At 43.4% G+C, this 27,227-nt stretch overlaps 1 long non-coding RNA gene across 1 annotated transcript in view; it reads left to right on the top strand.

The window, feature by feature from the left end:
* Nucleotides 1-20,697, top strand: part of LOC124802550 — a 41,291-nt gene extending 20,594 nt beyond the window's left edge. Inside the window, exons 2-3 of the long non-coding RNA XR_007017127.1 lie at nt 19,875-20,178; nt 20,304-20,697. This is a non-coding gene — a long non-coding RNA (uncharacterized LOC124802550). The remainder of the gene's footprint in view (nt 1-19,874; nt 20,179-20,303) is intronic.
* Nucleotides 20,698-27,227: the final 6,530 nt, after the last annotated feature.

The raw sequence follows: 27,227 nt of genomic DNA, 5'->3' as shown, positions 1-27,227 counted from the left end.
CTCCCACGTCCGGGCAACATGGTACCAAGTCGCAAATGAAAAATTCGCCACAAATCATCGCCTTCACGCCATCGGACTAATGGACTGTCCACTTTGTTCCATTTGCCACCTCGTGGATGACGATGTCCATCCACTGACTTGTGCTGCCACCAGTGACGTCTGGAAACTGGCCCGACAGTTCGTTGCCTGTTACCTCCGTGTTCCGCCGGACTCGATTGACCCATAGACTTTTATCCATCCTGAGAATACTTATTTCCCCGCCGCCAAAAATCATGCGATTGTATGGGTCAAGGGATGGACGATCACCTACATGTATAATGATGGTGACAAATCACGCCTTGATTTCTGGCAGTACTTACAAACCGCCCACAGTCAAGTCGAACACCGACCGCGCTACCGCGCCTTCTTCGCCAATTACCTACATGCGATCTTTACGTCACCCCCGCTCAGTTGGATGGTGCCACACGCCGACAACACTCCCGCCCCCCCTGCTGACATCTGAGACTCCCCGCGCTACTTTCTACATTGTAACCCACAGTGGAGTAGGCGCATGGACACGCGCCTCCTTTCTTTTATGCACTATACCAGAACACACTGGTTTTTCCCTCACTCCACTGTATATTGCTTCACACCTCTTACTTACATCAGGATTATTATTCTTTTTTTCCTACACCTTGTTCATAAAAACAAAAAAAATGCTCGCCTGGCACGAGTATAATGTCTTGTGTTATTTTCGCCGGAAGGATGGCATTTCTGTTGTATTTAAGTTTGTACCAATAAAGATCTTTTGTTAATTTACCCTGTTCCTGGTAAAAAAAAAATCTTAATAATAAAATATAAATAAATATAAAAGTATAACAGTAAAAAATCCCCAGAAAATCTAGATCACTTCCACAACACCAGAAGACAAGTGGCAAAAACAATCAGAGAAGTCAAGAGGAAGTACCTCAAGGAACAGTGTGAGTCTATTGAAGAAAATTTCCGTAACTATAATGTACGAGACTTCTATAAGACCTTTGCTGGGAGAATCAATGGATACGGCTCACGAAATCTATGTTTCAGAAAACCAGATGGAAAACTAGCGCTCACAAATCGGGAAAATTGTGAGGAGCTGGCAAGATACTTTTCCGGACTCCTCAATTGCCCTGAACCTTCTTCAAGATTCTCTCAAGAAACTGCTATCTACACAAACCCAGGATCCCCATCACCTACACTAGAGGAGATCCAAAGACATATTTATAGACTGAAAAACAACAAGGCATCCGGAGAAGATAATATCACTGCAGAACTACTTAAAAATCTTGGACCAAATTCCCTCAAAGAACTCACTCAAATCATCACAGACATTTGGCAGACACAAAAACTACCAGAAGATTGGAAATGCGCCCTAATTCATCCACTGCATAAAAAGGGAACCATGGCAGATATAAACAACTATCGAGGAATCTCCCTTCTCCAAGTCACTTATAAAATCCTCTCAGCTTGTCTTCTTCAGCGAACACAAGAACAACTCGAACACAGTATTGGTGAATACCAAACTGGCTTTCGCCCTCACCGATCCTGTGCAGAACAAATTTTCAATTTGAAGACAACACTAAAATACAAAGCAGTCAGAAACAGTCCGATCATTTGTTCCTTTGTTGATTTCGCAAAGGCTTATGATTCAATCGATAGGCAATCTCTCTTTATTATCCTTGAGGAGCTAGGACTCGATCCGAAAACCCTAAACCTTATCAAAGAAACGCTCACAAACACAACTTCTAAGATAAAATTCCTGGGTGAAATATCAGAGCCCTTCCTGATCAAAACAGGCGTCAGACAAGGTGACGGCTTGTCTCCACTCCTCTTCAACCTTGTCTTAGACAAAGTCATCCGAGAATGGGAAAAAGAACTGAAGAATCAAAATTACTGGAAGCCTATACAACTAGGAAGATCTAAAGATGGTATTAAAATTTCATGCTTGGCATTTGCAGATGACGTGGCCATTCTAGCAGAAAACGAGACCACAGCAATTAAACAGATAGACATCCTCAAAGAATGCGCCGAAAAAGTTGGGCTACAAATTTCCTTCCAAAAAACCAAATTCATCTGCTCAAAATTTGAAACTCAAAAACTGACTACAAAATATGGACAAATTGAGAGAGTTCCATTCTTTAAATGCTTAGGCGAGGTCCTAGAACCCACAGGGGGAGAGAAAGCTGCACAAAAAGTTCGACTGCAAAAACTGAAAAGAGCATACTGGAAAACCCACAACATCTACAATAAAAAGTGTCTCTCCATTCACTCAAAAATACGACACTACAATACAGTAATCAAGCCCGAAGCACTATATGCCAGCGAAACACTCACACTCCATAGAAAAGGCGACCTGGAAGGCATCCTGAAAGAGGAACGCAAAATTATCAGAAAGATTCTTGGCCCAAAAAGAACGGAAGATGGATACAGGTTACAGTCTCGGAAAAGAAGACTAAAATTTTACGGTCATATCCACAGACTCCCAACACCCAGACTCTCCCACAAAATTTTAACATACATTGAAAAATTGAAAACCATACCCTGGATACAAGAAACCAAAACAGATCTAGCAAATGCACAAATAAATTCTTCAGAAGTTATAAACAGAAATGTATACAGGCAAAAAATCAATAGTTGGAAAGTACAACCCGAGAATGAAGTTTGCAAGAGACAGGGGACAAAATGGACAGAGGAAAGAAAGAGAATTCATGGGGAAAGAATGAGAGAAGTTTGGAGAATTAAAAAATTGAATCGGAAAAGCTTTGCGTGATCCGTATGGGTCCAATCGCACATAATAATAATAATAAAAGCTACTTTGAGGGACGGGAGGGGGAAGACATCGCGGCCAGGCCTCGGGTTCCGACCCCTGCCCGCCTTGTCTCCACCTACTCATAACTGAACACTCTTGTAACTTCTTAAACAGAAAAAAACAAAAAAAAAACAAAAACAAAAAAAGGGGTAGCGTAAAAAAAAAGTGGTCAGCGTGACGGAATGTCAATCCTAAGGTCCCGGGTTCGATTCCCGGCTGGGTCGGAGATTTTCTCCGCTCAGGGACTGGGTGTTGTGTTGTCCTAATCATCATCATTTCATCCCCATCGACGCGCAGGTCGCCTAAGTGGCGTCAACTCGAAAGACCTGCACCAGGCGAACGGTCTACCCGACGGGAGGCCCTAGCCACACGACATTTCATTTTTTTTTCGAGTTGACGTCACTTCGGCGACTTGCGTGTCGATGGGGATGAAATCAGGATGGCAAGGGCAACACAACACCCAGTCCCTGAGCGGAGAAAATCTCCGGCCCAGCAGGGAATCGAATCCGGACCTTAGGTATGACATTCCGTCGCACTGATCACTCATCTACCAGGGGCGGACAGCAAAGTAACTGACGATGGCCGAAGTAGAGAGGATATGAAATGCAGACATGCAATAGAAACTTAAGCGTTTCTATTAAGAGAGAAATATTTTAGCATTTAATATAAATATTTATATTTACTTAACTGCAAAGAACACTTAGAAAATGTTGTGGGGAAGGCAAACCAAAGACTGCGTTTTATTGGCAGGACACTTAGAAAATGCAACGGATCTACTAAAGAGACCGCCTACATTACACTTGTCTGTACTCTTTTGGGGTATTGCTACGCGGTGTGGGATCCTTATCAGATAGCATTAAGGAAGTACATCGAGAAAGTTCAAAGAAGAGCAGCACGTTTTGTATTATTGAGAAATAGGGGAGAGAGTGTCACTGACATGATACAGAATTTTGGACATAATTAAAATAAGGGTGTTTTCGTTGCGGAGGAATCTTCTCACGAAATTTCAATCGCCAACTTTCTCCTCCGAATGCGAAAATAATTTTTTGGCGCCAACCTACACAGGGAGTAATGATCATCATAATAAAGTAAGGGAAATCAGAGCACGCACGGAAAGATATAGGTGTTCCGTTTTTTCCCGCGCGCTGTTCGAGAGTGGAATAGTAGAGAATTATTGTGAAGGTGGTTCGTTGAATCCTCTGCCAGGTACTTAAGTGTGATTTGCAGAGTATCCATTATTATTTGTCTGAAGCGTAGCCTTGTACGGGAGTGAAACGTGGACGATAAACACTTCAGACAAGAAGAGAATAGAAGCTTTTGAATGTGATCCAACAGAAGAATGATGAAGATTAGGAGAGTAGATGAATAACTAATGAGGAGGTACTGAAACAAATTGGAGGAAAACGAAATTTGTCGCACAGCCTGACTAAAGGAAGGTATCAGCTGAAAGGACGCATTTCGAGGCTTCCGGAAATAGTCGATTTGGTACTGGAGGGAGGCGTGGTGAATAAAAATTGTATTGGGTTGCCGTAGTTATGCAGAGATAAAGAGACCTGGGCATGAATGACTAGTGTGGGGAGCTACATCAAACCATTCTTCAGACTGAAAACCGCAACAACAGCTGAAGAGGGACGTTGAATGATTAACGAGTTGTTTGTTGTTTGTTGCCAGTCCGAAGACTGGTTTCATGCAGCCCTCCACGCTACCCTACCATATGCAAGCCTCTTCACCTCCGAATAACTACCACAATCACATTCATTTGTACCTGCTTACTTTGTTCACTCGGTAGAAGGTGACAATGGGCTGTTTTTATCTCCACTCTTCCTTACATTACCAAATAGTTCATTTTTTCATGCATCATAAAGTGTTATGTTAACCGACCCCTTCTTTTAGTCAACTCATGTCACTAATTTTATTTTTATCCATTTAGAATAAGTAGCTTTTCATTAGTTATTCGACTTCACCACTTAAACTCCGGCAGTCTTCTGCAGCGCCGCATTCCTGAGCATTCCATTCTCTCCTTGTCTAAACTGTTATCGTCCACGATCCACTGCCGTACAAGACTGCACTCCAGACAAATATCTCTCGAAAATCTGATTTAATTCGACTACATTCCATTAAACTTGTTTCGCTTTTGTTAATGTTCATCTTGTAGCCTCCTTTCAAGACGCCGACAATTCCCTTCAACTGCTCTTCCGAATTCCGAATCCTTTGCTGTCCCTGAAAAAATTACTGTGTTATGAATGAAAACACACACGACACTGTTGTAATGTTCTACAATATTTATTATCCTATTTGTTTTATCTGTTCAATTTATTTTCTTCTCAGAACAATTGTTATAATTTGTTGCATAATTCTTTAGTTGATGTATCACATATTTTACCTAAGTAAAATAATCTTACACCGCATTATCACTGAGATAATTCTTCAAACATTTACAATTCTCATATTTGAAAGCCGACATACAGTACTCTGTAGATCCACTAGTTTAAATTCTTTTATCATACAAAAGTCTCACGGCCACTCATATTTATTTTTGTACCTAATCACGGCGTTACAGCCGAATAGCGTGTCGTAAGATAAATAATAAATATTGTAGGATATTCCACCACCGTGCGTAGCTCGTGGTCGTGCGGTAGCGTTCTCGCTTCCCACGCCCGAGTTCCCGGGTTCGATTCCCGGCGGGGTCAGGGATTTTCTCTGCCTCGTGATGACTGGGTGTTGTGTGATGTCCTTAGGTTAGTTAGGTTTAAGTAGTTCTAAGTTCTAGGGGACTGGTGACCATAGATGTTAAGTCCCATAGTGCTCAGAGCCATATTCCACCACCGTCGTGTGTGTTTTCATTCATTCATTCACTCATAATGTATAAAATACGCTTTGAAAAACCCGTGACCAGTACTCAAACTCTCTACTCCTTCTCCACGAATTTAAATTCACTTTCGATATTTCTTCTTGGTTTCTTTTACTGCTTATTCAGTGTACTAATTGATTAACACGGGGATAGGCTACAACTATGTCTCAATCCCTTCTTAATCAATGCTTTCCTTACATGCACTTCGAATCTTCCAGCTACAGTCTAGTTTCTATACAAGTTGTAAACAGTCTTCCACTCCGTGTATTTTATCCCTACTACCTTCAGAATTTCAAAGAGTGTATTCCAGTCAACAGTATCAAAAGCTTTGTCTAAAGGGGTCATGACACGTTCAATAACATTGTCAAACCGTCAGTATTTTCACCATCGGAGAGCACTATCGACGTAATGTCAATACTATCGAAATACTGACGAGCAGTATTCAAATGGCTCTGAGCACTATGGGACTTAACATCTGAGGTCATCAGTCCCATAGAACTTAGAACTACTTAAACCTAACTAACCTAAGAACATCACACACATCCATGCCCGAGGCAGGATTCGAACCTGCGACCGTAGCGGTCGCGCGGTTCCAGACTGAAGCGCCTAGAACCGCTCGGCCACACAGGCCGGCGACGAGCAGTATAAATATCCCTCAAAATGTTCTCATTATTGTTATACATAGTGGAAGTGTGAGATCAAGTATTGACGGTTTGTCAATATTCTCCATTCGGATGTTGACAGAGTTTCAGGAACCAGTCATATGGCGTTAGTGTGCGCTTTTCATGTTTTCTATTCGCTTTTGTGCATATCATACCTCAGATTCAGTTTTCTTTCAACCCAAAAAATTTTAATAGGCCTATGCGGGAGTAATCATTGTATCCTACCACTTTAGGATAGTCTCTATGACATTGCTTACTATCTTAATTTGAAAATATAGTACGGATTGGTGAATTACATAGCAGTTTGGAAAAACCCCTCCACTTAGGAAAATATGTCATATATAGTATATCTCATCAGTAAAAGTTATGCGAAATGCATTTCAGTTTCACCAAATTATCACAAAACTTATAAAAGGTTCTACCTTAATTGCCTGAACGCATTTTCGCCAGGCAGATATAATTGCTTAATTGATTCACGGCTTTCCATACAATTTTAACAATCGTGTTTGCTGATATTACAGCACTAAACTTCAAACAATCGAATGTCGCCAGAAATCTCGAAGTTACTCTTAAACTTCCGTCGACAGCGACTGATCCCTCATTAAGGGTACTTTGTTCCCTATTTTATTACGCATCGACATATGTCTTAAGATGCAGGTCCGATGCGAAGTAGATTATGAAATCTTTCGGGAACGTGATTCTGATTTCAGTCAGTAAATTAACATGCGACAGGTCGCTCGCTTTTTTCACCCGTTTTCTGACCTATTTTCTGTTTTGATTTGTTCTTTGTTACAGGTAATATAATTGCGGCTCATGTTTCGCTTTGGGTGTTCGACATTTTAACCTTGTGAACTCGTGTTGCCAAACGAAAATATTGACAGTAATATTGATGGTGTGTGGGTTGCTTCAGTCTACAAATGCTATAAACGTAGGTTTACCTTTCTTTCACTAATCTAAGATTGGCCGTAGAGTTCTGTTACCTCGTGTGTTCCTAAGTTTCTGCAAAACACAAATTGATCTTCCCCAAGGTAGGCTACTAGCAGTTTTCCATTCATCTGCAGGTAATTCGTATCACTATTTTGCAGCTGTGATTCATGAAATTCATAATTGAGTAATATTCACACTTGTCAACAGGTGACGACGATACAAGGTGATTTTCGACTGATGGTGAATAAATACGAGCGTCAGAAAATTTTTCCGCCACAGACTCGACTTGTTGGAGACTGTCTGGTGGGAATAAACTGCTGTTATAAACCTTCCTGGAAGTGTTCACGTGTGCGGCACGCTGCTTAGGTGGCGATAAAAGCGCCTACCGCGGTGCAAAGTTCGCCCGCCCTGTTGCCATGGCACGTACGATCCGCGTGTTAGATGCAGCCAACAGATAAGGGAATCAGCAACGGCTTCATGTAGGCAGGTGTGACGGTTGACCGGACAGTACCAGTCCAACGTCCTTGCGCATCAGCTGCACCGGCTGTTCGAGAACACAGCGGCGAGATAAACATAGCCACACACCTTGCTATGTAGGGTTCCTTCTGAAGATGCGAATTAACAAACTGCACGGCTCTTACGTTCGCTGAACCACCATCATCGTCATCATCATCATCATCATCATCATCATCATCATCAGTTTTCGACACCCACTGTTAGAGAAAGGCATCCACCAGACCTACCCGTGTACTACATACTTTAAGCACCCGTGTCTCTGCATCATGCTTTATAACGCCACCAACTCAGCTGCTATTACGTCACCATATTCATTGTCGAGTGATTTAGGTTAACGGAATGAATTTTCAGTGTACAGCGGAGTGTGGGCTGGTTCTAAACTTTCTGCAAGGTTGAAACTGTGTGCCACACCGTGACTCGAAGCTATGACGCTAAATTCGCGATTTATACGGTTGCTTTTTTGAATTCTGATACGTTTTATTTTCAATACCGTTAACTTCAGGCTAGTATCTGACGGAGCTGCTACTGGAACATTACATTCTGGTAGCACGTGCTGATAACCGCCTGTGTTGGTGGTTCTAGCGGAAATAACGGAAATTTAGTCTATGAAAGTTTATGCAACGAAAATATTATTATGTTCTACGATTCCTACATTGCACTGCCTCGTGGCGTCCATGGCATATCCGTTCTGACAATGTTCATTCTGCAGTTGTACACACAAATACACAGTATTGAGCTGCACTTGGTTTCACACGTATGTACAGGAAGTACAAAGAATATGAATGATGTCACACTTTGACACATCCCGATCTTTCACAAGAGGCATTGCACTACAGAAAAATATTTACAAGTGTAGATAATGGATTTATTGAGCACTGCGAAATGCCAGTGTGTTCATACATTGGCACCATACTCATACATGTAATATGTATCAAAAATTTACACAAAAGATACACTAATACACTGATATATCGCTGACAGGCAATGAAAACCTCGTAACTCCATCTGTGTGAAAATCTCGTGAATTCAGTAACCATTAATTCTATTTCCAAAGAGAGATTTAAAACTGTTTGGATTTCTCTAGTCTGACATTAACTAGGCTTCTACTACGTAGTTACACATGTAGCGACATTATCTGTATCACGTCACATATTTTTTTAAGAAACGGTTTTTGTTCCTTCCGTAAAATTTAACAAAATGGTTTAACGACGTTTTCATTGCCTGCCATCGATATCTACTATGCAATTAAACAGCTGCTACCATATGTGGCAGAAGTTTTTTCTTAGATCTATGCCAATATAAATGATAAAGGCCAAGATAATTACTAGTAAACCAACTGAGCGACATAGTTTTTACATGAATAAGAGAGTAATAACTTACGCTGCAGGGTGAATGTATCTTATTAGTGCTTTTCTTTGAAGGTTTTTTAGTGCCAGGATGGAACAGAAAGTTCTGTATTGATCGAGGCACATATGGTACTTTAAAATGTTGAACAGTGCTCATATGAACGCTGGATAAATATTTAATAGTCACTAGACGTAAGGCAACTGGTTTATTGACGTGTTTCGAAAACACCTATCTTCAGAATATTGTCAAGTAAAAGAGCTTCATACAGGTAATACAGAGTCGTGTGAATGTAATACATTCCAATAAGTAACCCAGTTGCCTTACATCTAGTGACTATTAAACATTTATCCAGCGCCAATATCAGCATTGGACATCATTTTAAATGTCGCAAAATGGCCGCGTGACTACATGTCACATCTTAACCATGTGTTAGTAACAATATTATGAGAAGGAACTTTGCTATTCGCCATATACAGGAGATGCTGAGTCGCAGATTGGCACAACAACAACTCTTATAGCTTTTGGCCAATGGCCTTTGTCAACAATAGACAACACACACACACACACACACACACACACACACACACACACACACACACACACAAACAAACACACACTCACCCAAACGCAACTCACACACACGTCTGCAGACTCAGGCAACTGAAACCACACTATCGAAAAAGGTGGCAGTGTGGTTTCAGTTGCCTGAGACTGCAGTCGTATGTGTGTGTGTGTGTGTGTGTGTGTGTATGTGTGTGTGTCTATTGTTGACAAAGCCCATTGGCCAAAAGCTATATGTATGAAAATCTTTTTGTTGTGCCTATCTGCGACTTAGCATCTCCTCCGCTATATGGTGAGTAGCAACTTTCCTTCTCATAATATTGTTACATTCCATCCTGGATTTTCCATGTGGTAATAACTCATTCACTCTTTAATTATATTGTAAATACTTCAGTCTTTTTATCTTTTTGTAACTTCTTGATCTATATCACATGTATATTGTCAACGCATGAAAACACCTGCAGAGGAAAGGCCTCTGGACCTGATGGGATACCAGTTCAATTTTACACAGAGTACGCGAAGGAACTTGCCCCCCTTCTTGCAGCGGTGTACCGTAGGTCTCTAGAAGAGCGTAGCGTTCCAAAGGATTGGAAAAGGGCACAGGTCATCCCCGTTTTCAAGAAGGGACTCTTCACCGAAGAGTCAAGCAGTATATTGCTCCCTCCTACGTATATCTCGCGAAGAGACCATGAGGATAAAATCAGAGAGATTAGAGCCCACACAGAGGCATACCGACAATCCTTCTTTCCACGAACAATACGAGACTGGAATAGAAGGGAGAACCGATAGAGGTACTCAAGGTACCCTCCGCCACACACCGTCAGGTGGCTTGCGGAGTATGGATGTAGATGTAGATGTAGATGTAGATGTAGATTGCAGTTCCTACCTACATTCATTATCTATGCGTGTAAATATTTATTTCGTAATGCAATGCATCTTAGCTCAACGATCGCGATGACGCAAAGCGTGATCTCCAGGATATTCACTTCTTTATACTTAGCGTTCAGACGTAACTTACTGTGAATGAGAGTGAAACCAATTGCAACTAAATGCTGTGTATGTGTGGGTATAAGTGGTAAAATGTACAGTATTAGAACGAATTTTGTCATGAATACAATGAGTTAGTGCAGTGTAATTATCGTTAAACATAACAGTCTTTTCGTTTCATAAATTTTTCGTTAACGGTATCTAAATTACCGTCATTTCCACCAGCACCACGACCACAGCGTTTAGTTGCACGTGCTCCAGATAACGTTCCTGCAACACCTCCACCTGATGATCAGACTGCAGCGGTTTGAAAACTAGTTCATAAATAAATCGAATCAAAATTCAAGAAAAGCCATTGGTTGCATATTACACTCCTGGAAATGGAAAAAAGAACACATTGACACCGGTGTGTCAGACCCACCATACTTGCTCCGGACACTGCGAGAGGGCTGTACAAGCAATGATCACACGCACGGCACAGCGGACACACCAGGAACCGCGGTGTTGGCCGTCGAATGGCGCTAGCTGCGCAGCATTTGTGCACCGCCGCCGTCAGTGTCAGCCAGTTTGCCGTGGCATACGGAGCTCCATCGCAGTCTTTAACACTGGTAGCATGCCGCGACAGCGTGGACGTGAACCGTATGTGCAGTTGACGGACTTTGAGCGAGGGCGTATAGTGGGCATGCGGGAGGCCGGGTGGACGTACCGCCGAATTGCTCAACACGTGGGGCGTGAGGTCTCCACAGTACATCGATGTTGTCGCCAGTGGTCGGCGGAAGGTGCACGTGCCCGTCGACCTGGGACCGGACCGCAGCGACGCACGGATGCACGCCAAGACCGTAGGATCCTACGCAATGCCCTAGGGGACCGCACCGCCACTTCCCAGCAAATTAGGGACACTGTTGCTCCTGGGGTATCGGCGAGGACCATTCGCAACCGTCTCCATTAAGCTGGGCTACGGTCCCGCACACCGTTAGGCCGTCTTCCGCTCACGCCCCAACATCGTGCAGCCCGCCTCCAGTGGTGTCGCGACAGGCGTGAATGGAGGGACGAATGGAGACGTGTCGTCTTCAGCGATAAGAGTCGCTTCTGCCTTGGTGCCAATGATGGTCGTATGCGTGTTTGGCGCCGTGCAGGTGAGCGCCACAATCAGGACTGCATACGACCGAGGCACACAGGGCCAACACCCGGCATCATGGTGTGGGGAGCGATCTCCTACACTGGCCGTACACCACTGGTGATCGTCGAGGGGACACTGAATAGTGCACGGTACATCCAAACCGTCATCGAACCCATCGTTCTACCATTCCTAGACCGGCAAGGGAACTTGCTGTTCCAATACGACAATGCACGTCCGAATGTATCCCGTGCCACCCAACATGCTCTAGAAGGTGTAAGTCAACTACCCTGGCCAGCAAGATCTCCGGATCTGTCCCCCATTGAGCATGTTTGGGACTGGATGAAGCGTCGTCTCACGCGGTCTGCACGTCCAGCACGAACGCTGGTCCAACTGAGGTGCCAGGTGGAAATGGCATGGCAAGCCGTTCCACAGGACTACATCCAGCATCTCTACGATCGTCTCCATGGGAGAATAGCAGCCTGCATTGCTGCGAAAGGTGGATATACACTGTACTAGTGCCGACATTGTGCATGCTCTGTTGCCTGTGTCTATGTGCCTGTGGTTCTGTGAGTGTGATCATGTGATGTATCTGACCCCAGGAATGTGTCAATAAAGTTTCCCCTTCCTGGGACAATGAATTCACGGTGTTCTTATTTCAATTTCCAGGAGTGTATATCCACATAAATTGACAATTCTATTACGTTATCCTGGTATCTTCTTACATCCTTGAATTCAACAGTGTGACCGCCAAATCATCCGTTCGCCTCGCTAGATGCCCTGTCCACCTCCAATTCGTTTCCGCTGCAGTCTTAATTATATTTTCCACTCCAATTTTTTCCTATCTCTCCTTTTTTGCGTGTCTTCAGTGTACTGACTAGTTTTGTGCTGCCCGCCACAAATTCTTCTCCCGTGCCAACCTCTTCATCTCAGAGTAGCACTTCAATATACATCCTCAATTTTTTGTTCAATGTATTCGAATCTGTGTCTTCCCCTACTGTTTTTACCCTCTACAGCTCGCTCGTTACTTATTCCCTAATGTCTTAACACATGTCATATTATTCTGTCCCTTCTTCTTAACAATGTTTTCCGTATGTTCCTGTCTTTCCCGATTCTCCGAGACCCTCCACACTCCTGATATTATCAATCTATCTAATTTTCAATGTCCTTCTGTAGCACCACATCTCAAATGCTTCGATTCTCTTCTTTTCCGGTTGTCGTATAGTCCACGATTCATTACCATACAATGCTGTGTTGTATACATACATTCACAGAAATTTCTCCCTCAGATTAAGGACTAGGAGACTTCTCTTTGCCGGGAATGCTCTCTTTCCCAGTGCTAACCTGCTCTTTCATGTCCTCGCTTACTTCGTAGTCACCAGTTTTTAAGTTTATCGCTAATCTCATTCCTGCCACTCCTTATTACTTCCGTTTTTCTTAGGTTTGTGCTCAGTACACATTCTGTTCCACAGGTTCTGTATTTTTTCTCGTTTTCACTGAGGATAGCAGTCTCGTCAGCGAATCTCATGACACTTTTTCACCCTTTTCATCACTCTTGAATCTTTCCGTCATTGCTTCTTCGCCGTATGGACTGCACAATAGAGGCGAAAGACTGCGCTCCTGTCATGCACTCTTTTCAATCCGAGCACTTTGTTCTTGGCCTCCCATTCTTATTGTTCCCACATGGTTCTAGTACATACTGTATATCATCCGTCTATCTCTATAGCTTACTCCTATTTTACTCAGAATTTTGAACGTCTTGCACCATTTTACGTTGTCGAACGCTTTTTCTAGGTCGATAAACCCTATGAGCGTATCTTGATTTTTCTGTATCTTGCTTCCACTATCAAGCTTTCCGAAAGCCACACTGATCGTCATCTAAGAGAAACTTTGTCATTCTTCTCTATGTTATTCTAGTCAGCAACCTGGATGAATGAGCTGTTAAGCTGATTGTGCGAAAGTTTTCGCACTTATGAAGTCTTGCTTTTTTTGTGTGTATTACATTTTCCCAAAAGTCTGATGGCATGTTTGCTGAAACAGATTCTACATATCAATCTGAATAGAAGATCGGTTGTCACTTCCGCACAATGATTTCACAAATTCTAAGGGGATAATATCTGCCGTTTATGACTTACTTAATCGAAAGTTCCCCAAAGCTCTGTTAAACTCTGGCTCATACTGGATCCCCTATGCCTTCTATATCGACTCCCATTTCTTCCACAACCACGTGATCAGACAAGTCGTCCCCTTTCGACGTACAGTACTCTCTCCACCTATCCGCTGTTCTGCACTTAACTATCGAATTGTGATTTGACTTTTAGTGTTGGCGTCCTTGTTTTTGATTCCATTGAAGGTTAGAAGGTTATTTTGACCTTTCTATATACTGAGTCAGTCCTTCCGACGACTACTTCTTCTACGATTTCTTCGTACTTTTCCTGTCGCAATTTCGTCTTGGCTTTCTCGTACTTCGTATTTATTTCATTCCAAATACCTTATCTGCCCGTATTCTTGAATTTCCCCGAACATTTTGTTAGTCCCTTACTTCATAGGTCAAGTGAAGTATTTCATGTGTTAGCCAAGGTTTGTTCGGAGTTACCTCCCTTGTACCTATGTATGTCTGTGCAGTTCTGTGATTACTCTTTTTAGAGACTTCCGTTCCTCTTCAAATGAACAGCCTGCTGTAGTATTCATTTTCGCACTATCCACAGCCTCAGAGAACTTCAGACGCATCTCATTATTCTTCAGCACTTCAATATCCCACTTCCTTGCGCTCTGATACTTCCGGACTAGTTTCTTCAACTACTCTTCTCATCACAAGATTGTGAGTCGAGTCTGTATCTGCTTCTGAGTATGCCGTACAGTCAAATATCTGATTTCGGAATCTCTCTGTCTGAGCATGATGTAATCCAGCTGGAATCTTCCCGTATCTCCAGGCCTTCTCCAAGTACACCTCAACCTCTTGCGTTTATGCCTTATTGAAATGAAATGGCTCTGAGCACTGTGGGACTTAACTACTTAGGTCATCAGTCCCCAAAAACTTAGAACTACTGAAACCTAACTAACCTAAGGACATCACACACAGCCATGCCCGAGGCAGGATTCGAACCTGCGACCGTAGCAGTCGTGCGGTTCCAGACTGTAGCGCCTAGAACCGCTCGGCCACCGTGGCCAGCTTTATGCCTTATTTGATCATAAGTTTCCCAAAGCTCTGTTAAACTCTGACTCTAATACTGGATTACCAACTAAAATATATTACAGAACTCACTTTTTCTTTTTCTCATTGCTACTAACAAGCCCATATTCTCCCGTAACTATTTCTTGTTTTCCTTCTCGTACTACCGCATCCAAATCCCACACGATTATTCTGACCATCTCCTTTTACACAGTAAACTACCGGTCAATTTCCTCGCGTATTTCCTCTCTCTCTTCGTCTTGTTGCGTCGCTACATGTAGCTGAACTTGTTGACGTTGTTTTTCTGCCGATTCTGATGAGAAAAATCCTATCACTGAACTGTTCGTAGTAACTCAAAGTCTATTCTTTTAATTCGCATTTATTTCTTCTGCTGCCCACCTAAACGTTGTTATCAACTACTGTACTTTTTTCTGATGTCTTAAATACTCAATGAAAATTTGTCGTACACAGTACAGCTTGGATAACGGGGTAGCTTGCAGTCAGCTGTATACGTTGCCCCGTCACACATTACCAAGTTCCAGAAAAGACCATCTGCACGTTCTTCTTTATTGCGTATCTCTTTGCGTAATTATTCCAGTAGCTGCACTTATTACAGGACACCGATCCGAGGCTAGTAACCATTACCTGGAGAAGAATGCAGCCTCATATTGTCTGAACATTTTTGGAACGTGACTATCAACAGCCGTCAAGTAATCTATAAAATACATGTTTGAACAGTCAGCTGCTTTTTTACTCAAAACCCAAATATCGAGTGGTTTCAGTCACAGACCATCTTCACTCAAACCGGACGATATTTAGGTTTCAAATAAAAAAGCAGCTGATGGTCAAACATGCATTTTATACATCATTTTCTCTGTTCTAAGATTTCTGCTTGCCTCATGCACAGTGCAGAACATCTACGTCTATCCAGGAGCACTGTAACGTGACGAAATTTTCGAGGTGCCTATGCCGCCTGAGTTGCCTGCAAGAGGGCCACATCTGGCCGCTACTAAAGCAACGGAACATAAACACTGTTTCTTAGGCTGTTAAATGCGAGTGTAAGGCAGAGTCAAATGAAAACGAGACAGATTGGAAAAAGTAAGTAAATTGTTTATTATTTCCAAAGTAATCGCCATCACCGTTAATACATTCATCCCACTGTGAAGCGATATGGTCAGTGCCTTCATGGAAAAATGTTTGCGGTCACCTGCGGAACCATGATTGCACCCAGGCCCCAAACATATGGAAATCGCATGGGGAAAGATAGGGACTCAAATGTTCAAATGCGTGTGAAATCTTATGGGACTTAAGTGCTCAGGTCGTCAGTCCCTAAGCTTACACATTACTTAGCCTAAATTATCCTAAGGACAAACACACACACCCGTGCCCGAGGGAGGACTCGAACCTCCTCCGGGACCAGCCGCACAGTCCATGACTGCAGCGCCTTAGACCGCAGATAGGGACTTTATGGAGAATCAGATCCAGGGAAGTCATGATGATCGTTTTCTTTTACTATAAGGACCCGCTGCTCATTGACTTTCTGACACATGGCTCCACAATTAACAATTAGCGGTCGGTACACGAACACACTGAAAAAACTGAAGTTGAAACTTCCCCTTTGTACGTAAAGAATGATAGTGCTGGAAAAACTCTTACGTTATTTGATTTTCAAACACCTGAGCAAAAGTCAACGAACTCAAGACAGTTTTCTCTTTACTTATTCTGATCATCACTAAACTGACACTCAATATTTTAGCGCAACGCAATCTGACTTTCAATAATCCCTACAAAAGCATGACCCTGACTAACAATAACTTATACCGTTCATGAATCACTTACCTCACAAAAATCTTCGTGACCCGAACTACTGCAAAACAGCGAGAGCCAATACTGCCAGCTAAATAAAAGTTTCTAACTACTGAACGCACAAACTACTGATAGGCAAGGTTAGCAAGTGAAAGATTTTGATAGAGAACAAACAATGTATTTACCTTAATAGTGTTCAAAAGTCATAATTTACAGGGTGGTCCATTGATAGTGACTTAGCCAAATATCTCACGAAATAAGCATCAAACGAAAAAACTACAAAGAACGAAACTCGTCTAGCTTGAAGGGGGAAACCAGATGGTGCTATGTTTGGTCCGCTAGATGGCGCTGCCATAGATCAAACGGATATCAACTGCGTTTTTTAAAAATATGAACTCCCATTTTTTATTACATATTCGTGTAGTACGTAAAGAAATATGAATGTTATTAGTTGGACCACTTTTTTCGCTTTATGATAGATACGCTGTAATAGTCACAAAAATATGCCTCACAATTTTAGACGAACAGTTGGTAACAGGTAGGTTTTTTAAATTAAAACACAGAACGTAGGTACGTTTGACCTATGCCAGCGCCATCTAGCGGGCCAACCACAGCGCCATCTGGTTTCCCCCTTCAAGCTAGACGAGTTTCGTTCTTTGTAGTTTTTTCGTTTGATGCTTATTTCGTGAGATATTTGGCCCAGTCACCATCAATGGACCACCCTGTATATATAAATTCATGACATCCAGTTTTACAAATTTCCTTTTTGTGACGGATACACGTCCAGATCGTCCGCTCATCGTAACCTCTCAAAACTCTGGCATCTCTCTCCCGACATCCACCACTGCTGGCGGCTGACCTACAACTGCCCAACGCTACGCGCTGTTCACATCCAATTGCCCAATGCTGCACTGGCGAATATTTCAACAATGAGTCTAACAAGCCACAGGTTGCACACAGCGCAGTCGGCGATTTTCACACAGAGCACTACGTAGCGTTACCAACATAAACACCTAAACAGCCTACTTACAAAGTGCATCGACAATCCAAGGAATTTTGACGGACTCATTCTGCTGAGGACAATGTCCACCCACATGTTGGCAAGCTTATTTCGAGTGCGCTAAGAAATCCCGATCTTTCCTCGTGCGATTTTCGTGTTTTTGGGCCCCTGGAGAGAGACATTCGTAGCCGTTGATTTGCTTCGAGCGAAGAGGAGCACGACTGTGTACAGTCATGGTTCCGTAGGCAACCGCATACATTTTTCCACTAGGGCACTGACCGTCTTGTCTTACAGTGTATAGCGTTGCATGTGCTATCCATGGAGTACCCACTGGTTATAATTAAACATTTCCTATTTAACACGTTATAACACGGAAACTAATTATCGTACGAGTACCAAACTTGGTAGCATTAATGTCAAGGACCTGGGGAAGAGAGATAACGCAGAATCAATTCAACTGAAACACTTTTAATGTGCTGCTAACGTACTTCATACCATTAGGTATCTGTACTATTACTGTGAGAAAAGGGGCTGAACTGGCGCCCATCAGTGACTAGAAGAGTCTGAAAGCACAGGATTGCATTCTGCACAGCAGAACGAAGCATGCCCGTAGGTATGCTGCCTACCTCTCTTGATATGCTGCGCTTCAGATCAGCACATGTGTGAATGTCACCCTGGTAAACCCCATCCTTCAGGCAGCCCAACAATCAGAAGTCACAGGGAGTGAGATCAGGTGATCGTGACGGCCAAGCATTTCGAAATCATCGGTTGATATTTCGAACGTTTCCAAATGTGTTTCAGAGAAGGAGATGAACTTCACGAGCGATGTGCGGTGGGGCCCCATCTTGCATGAAAACTGTTGAGTTCAATGCCTCTCTCTTCTGTAGGCCGGGTATGACATGCTGGCGAAGCATATCGCAGTAACGCTGGCCAATGCAAGTCTTTGGGCCTTGAGCGTCAACGTGTTCAAAACAGAATGGGCCAATGATGAACCTAGCTGTGAAGCCACACCTGACATTGACACGTTCACCATACAGAGGGAACGTCATGCACAGTGACTGGAGGTGAACATCCCCACACTCAGCAATTCTGTGTATTTACCTCACCCGTCAGAGAAAAATGAGCTTCCTCTGTCCATAGGGTGGTCCAGGGCCAGCCCTCATCAACTTCAATCCTTGCGAGAAAGTGGAGAGCGAAGTCAAAATGTCGTTGTGCGTTCTGTGGTGCAAGCCGCTGTACTATACGGATCTTACATGGATTCCATTTGAGATTGGTTCTAACCACCTTCCGTACAGTGGACCACGGGATGTTCAACTGTCTTACGATCGGGAATTGAGCTCAGCGCTGTCTGGGATAGCAACAGCGACTTTATCAACCACCTGTGGTGCAACCGGCCGTCGGCCTCTTCCCGGAGCGACGCCCAGTTCTCCAGTTGATTCGAACTTCTTCATCACGCTCCGCACAGCAGGTGGAGAAAGACGACCCTTCCGTGATCCTCTCAGCCGGCGATATTCTCGAAGTGCAGCTGCAGCATTACTGTTGTTTTAATAACAGAGCTCCACCAATAATGCCCTGCTCCTTTTGTAGAAGCTCATGTTGACACGGCAACAAGTGCACTGCGACTGGTCAGGTGTGACTATGAATCACGATGGCTCATCACGCCGCCTGGTGACCATAGGTGGAACTGGACGGAGTTGCTGTGCCGCACGGAGATCATGCACCCCATACTCTGAACATTAATGCTACAAGTGTGGTACTTGTACAGTAATTAATTTCCGTGTTATAAGGAGTTAAATGGGGAAAGTTTAATTGTAACCATCCGGTACGTGTATGCATCGTCCCAATGTGGCTTACAACCGCCTAAAGTGTCAGATGAAAAAATAGAAACATATTAATACCGGTATTGTATGATATGTGATGAATTTCTGTTTTTGCTTTTCTTTGTAAAATATTTTTTGTAACTAAAATAATAATACAAACGGTTGGTCAGAGACTTCTACTGAAGAGGCGAATCGGAAGCGAACTCTGTACATCTTTTCTGTAAAACAAACGAAAGTGTAATTCATTTATCCTTGCCAATCCCTGCCCTTTTCTTTTTGTGTAGTTGTTGCAGAGATCACAGACTTCAGCCATGTGACGGCCCTGTTTCGACAGCCGTTCACAACGGACTACTCCAGTATTGCCAGGTTGCTGCAAAAAGAAGCGGGTATCCAGTTTTAAGTCAGACACACAAGCTCCAACGTGATCCTGTGATACATGGCTGCACTGGCTATGTACCATGAAGTTTACCTGGAATTAATGTAATTTCTAATGTCTGTGTTGTATATACGATATTGTATACCAAATCTATAGTTGCTCACTCCTCTGGCTAAACAGTTAATACCACAGACCAAGAAATTAAAAAAAAAGTAAGCACATATGTTTCTCCGTACCGTAACTTTATGTAAAATATAAAATATTTCCTGTGAATGTGTAGATGGAATTTATGATAACAACCATATCTTTCTATGAATATTCGTATCTTTCTTTTCAGAGGCCGTAAAGAAAGGATCACTGACGAATTGTACGAAGGTAGAACGACCGAACGCATTACGTGTCCTCTCGTTACCCAATCAATGTCGCTAAACAGAACCACTCTGGGATCGGGTTGGCGATAATTTCTTTTCATTTCTTACATTTACAAATTATCTGTCAAACCAGAGTGAGGTGACAGACCACTCCTGATTATTACAATTTCTTCGATGTAATTACCACACATTTTTGTTGATACCTCTTACGCAAAAAAAAACAATAATGCAATAAAGTTAAAATGATCATATATAAGGGGCATTCAAAAAGAAACGAGCCGGAGACATAATTACAGAAACCAGTACCTGTATGTTATAAGTGTTGACCCTGGCTGTTGAGACACTTGTCCCACAGTGACACAAGGCGGTGAACTGCTGTCTCATAAAATTCGCGGGGCTGCGATGTTAATCAGTTCCGCACGTACAGCTGGGCGTCGTCGTCCGAAGTGAATCGTTTGCCCCTCAGAGCCTTTTTGAGGGAACCAAAAATCACAGGGAGAGAAGTCCGGACTGTGGCCGAGAACCTCACATTTGAATTTCTGCAGGAGTGCCGCGACTGTGTCGGCCGAATGAGGCTTTGCATTGTCGTGGAGCAGAATGACCCCACGGGTGAGATAGCCTAGTCGTTTTCATTTGATCGCTTGGCGAAGGGTGGTCAAGGTTTGCGAGTAACGCTGGACATTCACTGTTGTCCCGTGCTGCAGGAAGTGAATCAGAAGGGGACCATCTTGGTCACCTTAAAAAGGCTCTGAGAGGCAAAAGATCCACCTCGGATAACGACGACGTCCAGCTGTACGTGCGGAACTGGTTAACATTGCAGACCCGAGAATTTTATGAGACAGCCATTCACCGCCTTGTGTCACAGTGGGACAAGTGTCTCAACTGCCAGGGTGGATACTTCTAATATACAGGTACTGGTTTCCGTAACCATGCCTCCGGCTCGTTTCTTCTTGAACGTCCCTTTTAGAGTAGGTAAATACGATGAACGGTATGAGACAAATAAAAAGAGATTCGACACAATAGATACAAACCTGTGTTTCGTGACTGCATGTGTGAAAATGTCAAGCAGCTACTTCGAGCAACCATTATGGAATTTATACAATGTGTTTCAGTGGCAGGCCCCTAGAGACATTCTTACGCTAAGCTGTTTTAAAACAACCAAGGACGACTTTATTTCCAGAATAACAGAAGACTCTGTATCAGTGGTGGGCATACAGAAGCAATCAAGCCACACGTTCTGCTGGAAGTATTAGTGTCCGAGTGACAATTTAAACATGATGACTCTGACCTTAGGCAATGGCTTGTTTATTTTTCACAGTGAGTTAGCTACAGAGAAAACAAAGCACTTCTTTGATTGGTTATCAGCGAGGTTCCGCCCACTGAGCTTATGATAGGTCACCTTGTTTCGAACACTTTGCCCCATAGATACCACAAAAAAAGAATATGTTGTTTTGCAAGCGATAAGCATTCTAACTTCCCAGTAAAGTCAGTCCTATCATTAACAGGTGCTGTTGGTTGCTATGCAAACGAATTTACCAGAACGGTACAGGATTCAAGCGGGTTAGCATTCCCGATTGTTAAATTACAATATAGTTCAGATATGAAACGTATGCTTTGTGAAAGTCAACCACAGCTAAGTACAGTAACATGTGACTTTTATAGTAGATCTCTGGTCCTTGCATTGATTGTGTATTTGGCTGCCTGATTTAACTTCAGAGAGTCAATGACCAACAGCTTCTACAGAAATTTTCACAAGATACCAAAACAGTTTCCCTACAGTAACATAAACGTTAGGCAGTACTGCCACGATCTCTCGAAAACGACAGGAAGAGACTCACTATATTTGATTTACATGATAAATAACCAAGGTAAAAGCTTGTAGATAAATGTCAAGGGGTTAAAATTACAGCAATTTAAAGTGGAACCAGCGTGCAGAAAATGTTGTGGGGAAGGCAAACCAGAGACTGCGTTCTATTGGCAGAACACTTAGAACGTGCAACAAATCTATCAAAGAGACTACCTACCCTATGCTTACCCGTTCTCTTAAGAGTACAGTGCGCGGGATGGGGCCTTTACCAGGTAGGATTCACGAAGGACATCGGGAAAGTTCAAAGAAGGGCCGCTCGTTCTGTATTGTCACGTAAGACAGGAGAGTCACAGGTATGATACGCGGGTTGTGATGGCAATCATTCAAAACAAAGGTGTTTTTCGTTGCGGCTAGATCTTTACTCGTAATTTCAATCACCAACTTTCGTCTTCGAGTGCCAAAATATTTTATTAACGCCCACGTACACTCATGCTCATAAATTAAGGATAATGCTGATACATGGTGAAACAACGCTCTGGTGGGCGGTTTGCGGGTTTAAACCACCTCGGGGTATGACCAAGCGGTGCATTTGACCTGCGGCCGTCGCACGGTGGCGCTGACAGCAGTCCACATACGCAGAGGTGTATTGGTGCATGTCCGAGTACGGTGCAGCGAGTAAGTGTGCAGACGTTTTCAGACGTTCTAATGGTGACTGTGCGTTGAAAATGCCTCAGAGAACACATATTGATGACGTTACTAGGGCTACTGGAGGCTGGTCAAACACAGCAGGTCGTAGGACGGTCCCTCTGTGTGCCACAAAGTGTGATCTCAAGATTATGGCAACGATTCCAGCATACAGGAAACGTGTCCAGGAGCTACAGTACGGGATGTCTACAGTGTACAACACCAGAAGAAGAGCGATATTTCACCATCAGTGCGCGCAGACGGCCACGGAGTACTGCAGATAGCCTTGCTCGGGACCTTACCGCAGCCACTGGAACAAGTGTCTCCAGACACACAGTCGACAGACGACTGAACAGACATGGTTTATTCGCCCAGAGATCTGCAAGGTGCATTCCACTGACCCCTGGTCACAGGAGAGCTCGTAAAGCCTGGTGTCAAGAACACAGTACATGGCCATTGGAACAGTGGTCCCAGGTTAAGCTCACGGGCGAGTCCAGGTATAGTCTGAACAGTGATTCTCGCCGGGTTTTCATCTGGCGTGAACCAGGAACCAGATACCAACCCATTAATATCCTTGAAAAGGACCTGTATGGAGGTCGTGGTTTGATGGTGTGGGGTGGGATTACAATTGGTGCACGTACATCCCTGCATGTCTTTGACAGAGGAACTGTAACAGGTCAGGTGTACCGGGACGTCATTTTGCACTAGTATGTCCGCCTTTTCAGGCGTGCAGTGGGTCCCACCTTCCTCCTGATGGATGATAACGCACGGCCCCACCGAGCTGCCATCGTGGAGGAGTACATTGAAACAGAAGATATTAGGCGAATGGAGTTGCCTGCCTGTTCTCCAGACCTAAATCCCATCGAGAACGTCTGCGATGCTCTCGGTCGACGTATCATTGCTCGTCTTCAAACTCTACGACACTTTAGGAGCTTCGACAGGCACTGGTGCAAGAATGGGAGACTATACTCCAGCAGAGCGGTCGAAGGCGCTGCGGTTGTGGACTGTGCGGCTGGTACCGGCGGAGGTTCGAGTCCTCCCTCGGGCATGGGTGTGTGTGTTTGTCCTTAGGATAATTTAGCTTAAGTAGTGTGTAAGCTTAGGGACTGATGACCTTAGCAGTTAAGTCCCATAGGATTTCACACACATTTGAACATTTGAACTATACCCCAGCAGCTGCTCGACCACCTGATCCAGAGAATGCCAACCCGTTGTGCGGTCTGTGTACGTGTGCATGGTGATCATATCCCATATTGATGTCGGGGTACATGCGCAGGAAACAGTGGCGTTTTGTAGCACATGTGTTTCGGAACGATTTTCTCAACTTATCACCAATAGCGTGGACTTACAGATCTGTGTCGTGTGTGTTCCATATGTGCCTATGCTATTAGCGCCAGTTTTGTGTAGTGCCACGTTGTGTGACACCACATTCTGTAATTATCCTTAATTTATGAGCATGAGTGTATATAGGGAGAAATAACAGACGCAATAAAATACGAGAAATCAGAGTTCTCACGCAAAGGTTTAGGTGTTCGTTTTACCCTCGTGCTATTCGCGAGCGAAACGGCCGATAAATGGTCTAACGGCCGATAAATGGTCTAAAAGTGGTTTTTTGGACACTGAATTGTGAATTGTAGAACACTCATGCAAATCCCAAGATGCAGATCTCGAACGTTTTGTGTCCACGATACTGGTTGCATGTAACGATTAGCTGAGTTCAAAATAGTATAGGGGTCAGGGATTTTCTCTGCCTCGTGATGACTGGGTGTTGTGTGCTGTCCTTAGGTTAGTTAGGTTTAAGTAGTTCTAAGTTCTAGGGGACTGATGACCGTAGATGTTAAGTCCCATAGTGCTCAGAGCCAAAATAGTATATAGTAAGTGGTTCAAATAAAAAAAAAAACAAGCACAAACGGTGCAAATGATGCAAGTGGCGCAATTTTTTGATCATTTTTTTTATAATACTAATCACTAGAGACCGGATTAAATGCATTTGCATGTTGCATATTTGGCGCCTTTTCACCGGTTATCGCATATTTTAACTAAAAGCTAGTGACGATGAATATTTTACCTCTATGATTACAATATTTTAAAAATTTATCGGGTGGTCTCTAGCTAGATCTAGTTTTCATGTCTCACAGATTGCCGCGCGGGATAAGCCGAGCGGCCTCAGGCGCTGCAGTCATGGACAGTGCGGCTGGTCCCGGCGGAGGTTCGAGTCCTCCCTTGGGCGTGGGCGTGTGTGTTTGTCCTTAAGATAATTTAGGTTAAGTAGTGTGTAAGCTTAGGGACTGATGACTTTAGCAGTTAAGTCCCATAAGATTTCACACACATTTGAACATTTTTGTCTCACAGATTGACCGCGACCTAGAACTGCGTGCAATCGCTAACCGAGAGGCCATGCCTAGCGAAATCATTACAGAAGAGGAACAGGAACAGGCAAACACGGTCAATGCTCCTGCGCCCGCGCCCCCAGTTAATCCTCTCCGCTGTCATACCACACGCGTCGACAAAAATTAAATTAAAGTACGCAAGCTTTTAGTCGCACGTCCATTGTCTCAGTTTAGCTTTCTATTTACTTGTACACTGTTGAACGTGTTACGACGTGTGGTGTATAACGTTTTGTGCGCCATGCCGCCCGAAAAAAAAAACATTGTTTCGTGGATAGCTGATCATCCTGGAACATTTACATATGACGGAATTGTTTTATACTGTCAAGTTAGCGAGAAAAACGTTTCGTGCAAAAAAAAGTTTCAAATAGACCAGCATGTCATACAAGTCTTCATATCGCAGAAATGCAGAAGAAAGGTCTACGACGACTTCTGACAGCAGCAAGTTGCAGTAGGAGGGATTTGTCCAAAACAACCAGAAAAGTCCGTTTAACATGGATCTACGTGAAGCATTCATTGCAAGCAATATTCCTGTTCACAAACTTATAAACCCTATCCTCAAAGGCTTCCTGCGCAAATATTGCTTAAATCAAAATATACCAGATGAATCACATTGCGTAAAATTTACATACCGACAATTTACGGAAATGTTCTGGAAGAAATACGCAATGAACTTAGGGACAGCATATCTGGATTTCAGTTGACGAAACTACGGACACTCGTGACCGTTACATTGCAAATTTAATTGTTGGTGCCTTAAAAGAAGAGGTGGGGGGGGGGGGGGTGGTTAGTGTTTAACGTCCCGTCGACAACGAGGTCATTAGAGACGGAGCGCAAGCTCGGGTTAGGGAAGGATTGAGAAGGAAATCGGCCGTGCCCTTTCAAAGGAACCATCCCGGCATTTGCCTGAAACGATTTAGGGAAATCACGGAAAACCTAAATCAGGATGGCTGGAGACGGGATTGAACCGTCGTCCTTCCGAATGCGATTAAAAGAAGAGCCTCCTTCTTCCTATTTAGCAGCCTGCAAAGAATTTGAAAAAGTAAATCATTCTACGATCGCCAGATTTGTGAATGAGAATATTAGAAAAATATTTCCAGAATCGTCTGCAGATGAAAAGGTGTTTGTGTTTATTTCAGATGCTGCTCCCTATATGATCAAAGCAGGGAAAGCCCCCCGAGTATTTTATCCCAATTTGGTTCATGTGACGTGCTTTCCTCATGGAGAACATCGTCTTGCTGAAAAAGTAATTTCCACGTTTGTGAATGTAAATAAAGTGTTTCTAAAGGCTCCTTCTCGCATCAAGACCTACAAAGAAAAACTACCAAATGTGCCTTTAGCTCCCGAACCAGTACGGGGCCCCTCTCGCTACGTAATAGCCTCAGCAGCCGCACAATTTCCGTATCTTCTGGTGGCTCTACCTTGCTTGTGCTCCTTGCAATATTATGCAAGACAGCCGTACTCACTGTAATTGCCATTGTCTTTTGTGGATTACATCTCATTCCCATAGATAAAAGAGGAATCTTCTCTTCCACAAACCATATTGTCCCTCTCTTCCTTGTTGTAATGTGAGACCTATTATATCGGCGCTCTGTCGCACTCTGTGGATTTCAAAGTGGTGTCAATAAGTAAGGTCTGCATGCATAGCCACTATCTCCTAGTAAGTGATCAACTGGTATTTCACCATTTTCAAACTGTGCCCTTCAAGCGCAATTACGAAATATTGTACTATCGTGCACAGAGCCAGGCCACCGAGCCACAATGTCCCGTATTATTAAATTGTGCTCGCTGATTGTTTGACAATCGAAGGAGAAATATGATTTCCTATTGAGGAAAAGTTCTGCATTCTGTTCCTCAGGTGACTGAATCCGTATGTGAGTGCACTTCACTGTACCATTGACTCCAGGAAATCCAGCCAGTGTGTTGAAACCGTCCGTCACAAAGCGTACTTCCGCTTGAGAAGACATTGTTGCTATGATTCCCGACACTTCACTTATAATTCTTCGTGACAT

Source organism: Schistocerca piceifrons, chromosome 1 (genome assembly GCF_021461385.2).
Source record: "Schistocerca piceifrons isolate TAMUIC-IGC-003096 chromosome 1, iqSchPice1.1, whole genome shotgun sequence".
NCBI lineage: Eukaryota > Metazoa > Arthropoda > Insecta > Orthoptera > Acrididae > Schistocerca > Schistocerca piceifrons.
This window is presented reverse-complemented; position numbering and strand designations above follow the sequence as displayed.